This window comes from Schistocerca piceifrons, chromosome 1 (assembly GCF_021461385.2).
Source record: "Schistocerca piceifrons isolate TAMUIC-IGC-003096 chromosome 1, iqSchPice1.1, whole genome shotgun sequence".
Taxonomy (NCBI): domain Eukaryota; kingdom Metazoa; phylum Arthropoda; class Insecta; order Orthoptera; family Acrididae; genus Schistocerca; species Schistocerca piceifrons.
This window is the reverse complement of record NC_060138.1, coordinates 966,238,084-966,247,736: the sequence shown is the minus strand read 5'-3', so window position 1 is coordinate 966,247,736 and position 9,653 is coordinate 966,238,084. Positions and strand designations below refer to the sequence as shown.

The window sequence follows — 9,653 nt, the reverse complement described above, 5'->3', positions numbered from 1 at the left end:
AATGTTTCAGACTGACTCTCACTGAATAATCAGCATGGTAAACTGAACTTCAGCAGATTAAATATAGTGATCCATACAACTGCCGGCTAGTTTTCGAACGGGTCGTTAATACCACAACATCTCGCAGAGAAGACAATAGCCGTTATATAGAATCATCATTTTACGAGGGCAGTTCAATAAGTAATGCAACACTTTTTTTTTCTGAAACAGGGGTTGTTTTATTCAGCATTGAAATACACCAGGTTATTCCCCAATCTTTTAGCTACACAACACTATTTTTCAACGTAATCTCCATTCAATGCTACGGCCTTACGCCACCTTGAAATGAGGGCCTGTATGCCAGCACGGTACCATTCCACTGGTTGATGTCGGAGCCAACGTCGTACTGCATCAATAACTTCTTCATCATCCGCGTAGTGCCTCCCACGGATTGCGTCCTTCATTGGGCCAAACATATGGAAATCCGACGGTGCGAGATCGGGGCTGTAGGGTGCATGAGGAAGAACAGTTCACTGAAGTTTTGTGAGCTCCTCTCGGGAGCGAAGACATGAGTGAGGTCTTGCGTTGTCATGAAGAAGGAGAAGTTCGTTCAGATTTTTGTGCCTACGAACACGCTGAAGTAGTTTCTTCAATTTCTGAAGAGTAGCACAATACACTTCAGAGTTGATCGTTTGACCATGGGGAAGGACATCGAACAGAATAACCCCTTCAGCGTCCCAGAAGACTGTAACCATGACTTTACCGGCTGAGGGTATGGCTTTAAACTTTTTCTTGGTAGGGGAGTGGGTGTGGCGCCACTCCATTGATTGCCGTTTTGTTTCAGGTTCGAAGTGATGAACTCATGTTTCATCGCCTGTAACAATCTTTGACAAGAAATTGTCACCCTCAGCCACATGACGAGCAAGCAATTCCGCACAGATGGTTCTCGTTTGCTCTTTATGGTGTTCGGTTAGACAACGAGGGACCCAGCGGGAGCAAACCTTTGAATATCCCAACTGGTGAACAATTGTGACAGCACTACCAACAGAGGTGTCAAGTTGAGCACTGAGTTGTTTGATGGTGATCCGTCGATCATCTCGAACGAGTGTGTTCGCACGCTCCGCCATTGCAGGAGTCACAGCTGTGCACGGCCGGCCCGCACGCGGGAGATCAGACAATCTTGCTTGACCTTGCGGCGATGATGACACACGCTTTGCCCAACGACTCACCGTGCTTTTGTCCACTGCCAGATCACCGTAGACATTCTGCAAGCGCCATGAATATCTGAGATGCCCTGGTTTTCCGCCAAAAGAAACTCGATCACTGCCCGTTGTTTGCAACGCACATCCGTTACAGACGGCATTTGAACAGCTCCGTACAGCGCTGCCACCTGTCGGAAGTCAATGAAACTATACGAGACGAAGCGGGAATGTTTGAAAATATTCCACAAGAAATTTCCGGTTTTTTCAACCAAAATTGGCAGAGAAAATAAATGTGTTGCATTACTTATTGAACTGCCCTCGTACATACAAAAGGAAGTACGAATAAATTACATCATGAGTTAGTGTGCAGATCAAGTAATTTTAATATCGCAAAAAGCATAATCTAAGAGTAAATATAAAAAATTAATAATATAGGGAGTACTTCAAGTTAAGAAAGAATACCCTCTGCGTCAAATGTTAGCTGCAGATAAAAAAACTTCAAGTATCTATAGTAAATGGAAGACAAAGGAAATGACCAATATTTGCATTCAACGTCCAGTCGACGTCAAAATTATCAGATACGGTTTCGTAACTTGGATTGGAGAAGGATAAGAAAGAAATCTGCCGTGGCTTTGTTTGAGAAATCAGCCTAGCATTCACCAGCCGTGACGCCGGGAAGCATGGCAAACCGAATTCTGCGCAATATGAAGAGGCTTCAAGCCACTTCTCCTGTCACAAGTCCAGTTTCCTAACTGAGTGAGGCGCCACAGTGGTTAAGACACTGGGCATTTATCCGGGAGTACGGCAGTTCTGTCCCCATCCAGTAATCCATGTTTAGGTTTTCTGTGATTTCCATAAAGCGCATTAGACGGCTGCCGAGGTGGTTACTTTGAAAGAGCATGGTCCATTCCCTTCCCCAATCTGAACTAGTACTCCACCTCTAATCACATCGTCGTCAAAGAGATGTTAGGCAGGACCTTCCTTCCTGTTGTAACACGTCATTCCCAGCCACGCCAGGTGTCATCCTTTTGGCTGCAGAGGACGCCGCAGCTGGTACACGGATTCGGGTGGAAACGGACATCTGTTCAGCATGCAGATGATGGATCGGCCCTTCCGTAATGCGTCTAAGTGGTTTGTTGTCCGAGCCTACAGTGCTGGCTTACCGGCTCCTGACTTTTTCGTGACAGCAGATGTTTTACAGCCCCTGTATCAAATAAACTTGCACAAAGTCCTGGCACGAAAGAGCACTTTGCACAGGAGTGCTGTTAATGGTAAGATTAAGGTATGAATTCTTCTGCTCAGGCTGATTAGAAAAAAAGTCGGAATGTTTAAACGTATTTCAGGAGTAGTGTGGAACGCGTGAAATCGAGCGGTCGATCGACGGCCCCTCGTGGGTGGTGGAGTCGCAGCAGTGATTCGAGGGTATTACTGATTTCTGAGTTAGGTGGTTTTCTGATCCCCGAAGACTGAAGGAATATGCTAGTGCGTTTCGCTTGTGGACTGGTCGGTTGCTTTCCTGTGTAGTCAAGCGTGCGCTTTGGCGTTGTGCGCACGTTGGCGAGACGAGGCCGGTATCAGATAATGGAGTTGTTAGCTAGCAGTAGGTGAGATTTTATGTAAGAGACAGACTAGATAAGGACTACTTTCCGGAAATGTGGAGTGTAGAGTTCGTGTGATTTTTGCCTCTTGACTTTGAACTGTTATCTGGTTTTATTTCTGCTAGAGATTTTCGATGGAAGCTAGCGGGAGCCACCTGAGGGCAGGGCATGAACTGTTAGCGGTGTATATTTTCAGTCCAGTGATCGGTCCTCGAAGTCTTTCTAAGCGCAGCTGGTTGGCTACAGGAAGCAGTGGAAGTTTAACCGAGTAAAAGGGAGGCTGGCGACCTTTACTAGGACATTATTCTGACTTGTAACAGCTCTGAACATTAATCCGATTCCAGCGAAATTCGCTTCATAGTTAATTAACGGAAGAGAACGGGGATTCCGGCTGTGGCCGGGAGCGAGAGTTCGCGCAATGTCACCACCACTCAGACCGCGAGACGAAGAAACATTTCACTCTTAACCACTGATACACCTCGCGTGGTTGCAGCGACAAATGTATCATTGCAGGCCATATGAAGAAAAATCAGTCAACGGACAATAACTTCCACTGTGAGAACGGCTGTAAAATACTAGAAAAAGGAAATCTGAGACTCAGCTACTACACTCTCTACGAAAGTACAGTTCCTCGGGTAAATTTGCAGCTTCGTTAGAGATAGGGATAAACATAAGAGCACATCTATTTCTCTTGCTTCTACCTCGTCTTCACTTCAGTAAATAGAATAAAAGTAAGTCACTCTTTAATGGTTCAAATGGCTCTGAGCACTATGGGACTTAACATCTGAGGTCATCAGTCCCCTAGAACTTAGAACTACTTAAACCTAACTAACCTAAGGACACCACACACATCCATGACCGAGGCAGGATTCGAACCTGCGACCGTAGCGGTCGCGCGGTTCCAGACTGAAGCGCCTAGAACCGCTCGGCCACGTCGGCCGGCCTCACTCTTTAATGTCCCGTCGATGACTAAGTTATTAGAGAGTGAGCATAAGATACGATTGGATAAAAATAAAGGAAATACGCTGTGTTCTTAAAGGAACGGCCTCACATTTGCCTTAAGTTTTATTAGGAGAATCACGGGTTACATAAACCTGGATGGCAAGATATGATGCAATCACATTCCGCCCCACTGACCGAGCGAAAGGTCTTTGGCACTTCAAGTATTTCCATGTTGCAGACATGTAAACTGAAGTGGAGACAGGGGGAAAACTTACCTGAACTAACAGTAACTTAGGATAATAACGCTCTAAATGAACAGTATTCAGATAATATTACAGAAGAACTGGACGACTGAGAAGACGCAATGTTCGACAAAATGAATAGGACGAAGGAAAGTATGACAGATTAATTAATAACTCATGTTAGAGGAAATTCAAGCTACGAAAATGGCCTAACATCAGTTTACGAGCCGTGGGCAAGAAAATTACTTGACAACGCCTTGTTCAGTGTTAACATAAATGACTAAACTTATTTCCATATTCGCACCCTGCCGAAAGAAAGGAATGTGGTGAACAGGGCGAGAGGACTATTAATCTTGGAAGCAATAAAAAGTACAATGGGATCGAGGAATTTGTGTGTTTCGTGGGGGAGGAGAGGCAATCGGCTTCCCGGCGGGGTGTTGGCCGCACGCGACAAGCCAGTGCGGTGGAGCCTGTGGTTGTGGTGGTTGACGAAGTGGGTATGGCGTGGAGCTGCGCGATCTCTTCAAGCCATGCCCTGAGATAAAAATCGTTTCAGTGTCGCCTAATGTTGTCTTACAACTATCAGCAGACTACAGATAAACAGCTCTAACGACATAATTTTAGTTCAATTAACCGCTTTACATCTGATGAACGTGACCACGAAAAATAATATCACTAGATTATCCCAGTATCGAATGTATTGATAACTGATACGGTAAGTGTGAAGTTAATCACTTTGTAACCCACAGTTGAACAAAAAAGACAAAGGACAAATAGAATCTTTTGCTAACACAAGTGACAAAAGCAAACCGTTCTAGATGTTGAACCGTATTCGTTCTATAGTAAAATGTATACACATAAAGAAACACATAAAGGGACACAAATCACAGACGGATGTTAGGCACGATAGGAAAATACTGTGTACAAAACAAATTCCCTTAAGGGCGTGCTGGGAAAACAGTCAACCACTGAGAACAGTACCTGCACCCTGCTGGTGCTGTTATCGAATGCGACATTCCCAAAGCACATGCAAAATAGTATGGTTTAAAAGCAACTTCATAATAAAAATTTTATGATGAGTTTCACGCCCACTGAAGCTGAATAAGCATTTGACGATCACTTTCACATGTAACTGACGACGACGACGACGACGACGCCTTCTAAAAAGTACCGAAGAAACGTAAAACTTGACAAACACACAAAATAAGAATTAGCCCTTATCAGGCTATAAATTGAAAAGTCCGGGGCTCGGGCACCGTTGCGGCTAGGATATTTATCAGCTAATTAACGTGGCTTTCGCCCACTAAAATGATTTGTGGTTGTGAGGAAATTAAATTGTAGCTTCTTTTCGGTACCGCATTAAACTGAAGGTCCCATTACGACTGAGTGGGCGAGCCAGTTTCAATGTCAGAGAAAGGCACCAGCAGTACCGTACCAAGCAGTGCGGTTCCGGGGTGAATCTTTCACTCTGCAGCGGGATGTGAGCTACGGCCCAGACCCTTGCGTTTCGTGGGCTGTTGCACTGCCCACGCAGACAACGTGGCGAACTTCATCACGACTTTAGTCTGCCGGTACATCTCCCCTACTTATATCTCGACAACTCAATCGGTAATAGCAACGCCTGCGAAAGAAAACGGTCCAGTATAAAGTTCCGTTCCGGGATACAGTTTTAATCCTTCACGACTTTTCAAACGGAAAATGGGGCGCATCTAATCGGCGATGGCAAAATTATTAGAGACAGAGGTTAAGTTCGAAATGAATACGAGTGGGGGGGGGGGGGGGGATAATCATCCGTGGCCTTGTTACAGTAAAGTTCGCAGCATTCGTGTTAAGTGTACTGCGAAAATCACTGAAAACTCAAATGCCAATGGCCGGAATACGAGTCTCGAATATGAACCGAGTATGCTAACCACTGTTCTACCTCACTTAAAATAATGAATTTTCAAGCACTATGGTGACGCACTTCAAACACCACACTTAAGAATGATACAGACAAATAAGTGTAAAGTCCAACCAATATAGCTAAAACGTGGTAAACTCAATATTCAGTGTGGGTTCTCTAACTCATAAGCTGCAGTAACAGTTTTTCTGTAGGTGTGATGTCTAATCGCCGTTGGCTATTTTAGATGTATATCACCTTCCTCAATGCGCCAATTTGGGTCTACGGGTTATGTATGAGGGTACACAGTTATCGGTCACTTATTTCCATGGAAATCATTCTGACATTTGTCTGCCTTAGCAGGAAGAAAAGAATGTAAACTGTTCTATCGAAATCGCGTGTTTTTGTGTTCTCTTTGATACAGTGCACTGTAGTCATCAACGTCGATAACGTAGCAGGTAAATCGGTTGCTGTTAGTAATACAAGATTTTTCGTAGGCAGCAGACTTCAGCAACACTACGAACATGCTGTTCTTTGACGAATTTCAAGGCTAACACAAGCCTCATCTGCACAATATTATCTAATCCTCCTAGCACTCTCGCAGTAAGATTTAAGAATAACTTTGGGGCCATACTGCCTTTCTGACCAGTGTGCATTTATCTCTCGATCTTCACTGTAGGCCAAGGTATCATTTGTTCAGTCACTTATTCATGCGTGTCCCCCGTTTATCATTTGTTACGAACTACTGACATAGATTCGAATAAGGTGAAATTTACTTCCAGAGGAACACAGCCAAAGACTCTTTCGTATTTGTGCTGATTTGATGATGGTGTCGCTGAAACCAAGATTAGGTGGTCGACGCGAATGTTCAAATAAACACAGAGACTACGGATCAACAGACCAGACTCCTACGCTGTAGGAGTGTCAGATCGTCTCGCAGCCTCGTCAAGCTGCCTGGACGATGCGGTACCGCCAAACGTGTTGTCCGTTGGTTTTATCACACCGAACACACATAGCTTTTGCGCATCTAGCTTAGATTTAATACTTCCGAAAAGGGTCATTTTAACTGTTAATGAGCATTTCCACAATTGGTCACTCACAAACGTCTGTGCATTACCGTATTTTAGCGCATGCAAGTGCTTCAATTTGCGCGCGCAACGATCTGATTGGCTAACTTCAACGTTAAATACGTCGGAAATGGCGCAAGGTACCGCATTTTGTTCTTAACAGTTATTTCTCAGCATAGCCTCCCTTGCAACATCCTCACAAGTTAATCAGGCTGTTTCTGACCACCCTGTATATTAGAGATGAAGTGTTGTGGGTTAACAGATACTGTGCTACAAGATCACATAGTTTCAACGTTTTCAGCGTTACTACAGATGGACAACCCTACCGGTGTTCTTACAAGTAGTACTGACAGTGTCTCTGCTTAGGTGCTTTCAGGATCGGATGGCTTTCTTCTATTACTGGAAGCACATGGCAAGTCATTTCTGCAGCATATTATGGTTTAACAACAGTATTGGATATGACAGGCCAGTTCTTGGACTACTGTTTAAAAGAGTGTGTGAAGATAAATGCCTACCAAAGTTAAATTATCCACGCAACGAACTATTTGTCCGAATGGTGATAATTTTCCCAAGTGAAAACAAGTCAAAATAAATTTCTTTCATCGGCATAGCATTTTCTGTAAAGAATTCGAACACTTTTGAAACAGACAACTGATTTTTTTATAAAACTCTGTACATTTACAGAATCTGGTTAGATGAGAATCAATTCTATTACTCCTCAGTAGTGCAAATGTATCTCGAAAACAATTTGAATATACCATACATTCATCAATATTTACCTGTTTGTAATGGTCAGTAGTTATTACGTATGCGATCTCTAGCACACAAGAACAAGGCTTTCCTCGTATCCTATTAACGAATGCAAAAACGTATTGGTTGACATACGCCTTTATAAAAGACAATTATTTCAATTTTTTTCACCATACTTGTTACAGTGCTGTTGCTGTTGTATGCAATGGTAGTTCCCACTTACGAACGTGAAATTTTGCTCGAAAAAGGTTTGCAAGGCGAAGACTGACAGATTTTGGCCTACACCTGAAGCATTTAGTTATAAAAATATTTCTCGTCTTGCATTACACACACATCTCATTTTTACACGGTTTATTGATAGTATCCTGTGTCACTGTAACTACATCGATTTCTTTGTAGTCCGCAGTTCGTGGTCGTGCGGTATCGTTCTCGCTTCCCGCGCCCGGGTTCCCGGGTTCGATTCGCGGCGGGGTCAGGGATTTTCTCTGCCTCGTGATGACTGGGTGTTGTGTGATGTCCTTAGGTTAGTTAGGTTTAAGTAGTTCTAAGTTCTAGGAGACTGATGACCATAGATGTGAAGTCCCATAGTGCTCAGAGCCATTTGAACCATTTCTTTGTAATATTAATATTTGGAGCAAACTAACATTTCGAACTCGCAATAATGCCTGAAGAAACAGAAACTGGCGTTTATAATATTTGTCGTTTTAGAGAAAGCTTTTGGGAATGCTGACGAATAAACTCTTTGAAATTGTAGAGGCAAAAGGGATAAAATACACGAAGCCAAAGATTAAATACAACTTACACTGAAACCAGGCTGCCGTGGCAAGACTGGAAGGATACTAATGCTTATCAGTTGTTGCAAATGAAGTGAGAGAGGGTTGTAGCCTGTCCCCGACGTTATTCTATCTGTACACTGTGCAAGCAGTATAGGGAAATAAAAAGTTATAGGAAGAGAAATAAAAACTATGAGATTTACCGATGACTTTGTAACTCTGTCATACGCAGTAAAGGACTTGAAAGGGCAGTTGAAAGGACTGTGTGTTTTCAGTAGAGGATATAAGATTAACAACAACAAAAGCAAAACAAGGGCAATGGAATGTAGTCGAATTATATCACACGATGCTGATTTCAAACAGCTGTTTTCTCATTTTCATTAGTGATTACTTTTAATTGCATATGGAAATGCAAAAATGGGCTCCCTTATAGAACTCTTACGGTAGATGTTTTTATTTATTGATTTATCTTGGAATGCTCTTTATACCATATAAACCAGCATTCTATACATTTCGCATTATGTTCGCTTAACGACAACAAATGTAATAAAAATAGTTAATATGGGATACAACACTTAGAGGTAAATATTACATAAATGGTGAAAAGATACAGTAGCCGCATTACAAAAAACCGCAGAGTTTACATCACTATGAATAGCAGAGCAACAAAAAAAAGGCCAAACTCCGTCCGAACAGGCCTTGGAAAGCCCATCGATGCCGACCGGCCGCCGTGTCATCCTCTGCCCACATTCGTCACTATATGTGGTTAGGGAGAGGCTTACGGTCAGCACACCGCACTCCCGGCGGTATGTCAGTTTACGAGACCGGAGCCGTTACTTCTCAATCAAGTATCTCCTCAGTTTGCCTCATATGGGCTGAGTGCACCCCGCTTGCCAACAGCGCTCGGCAGACCGGATGGTCACCCATCCAAGTGCTAGCCCAGCCCGACAGCGCGTAACTTCGGTGATCGGACGGGAACTGGTGTCACCACTGCGGCAAGGCCGTTGGCAGTAGAGCAACAAAGGGAAATTATAATTAGGTGGACTTAGACTGTGGGCAGTGGCAGCAATGGACGTGAGAGAAGAGACAGTTACAAAACTTCACCACACCGATCAGAAACAGAATATTACTGCGTTTTCCTTGCTGTTAAATGTGCTTACATTTGCAATCGCTGTACAGTCTTCACTTTATTACTTACTTTATTAGAAATAATGTTTTTAT

At 43.4% G+C, this 9,653-nt stretch overlaps 1 pseudogene; it reads right to left on the bottom strand.

Annotated features, from left to right (window-relative positions):
- Positions 1-9,323: 9,323 nt before the first annotated feature.
- On the bottom strand, positions 9,324-9,441 carry LOC124717356 (annotated as a pseudogene).
- Positions 9,442-9,653: the final 212 nt, after the last annotated feature.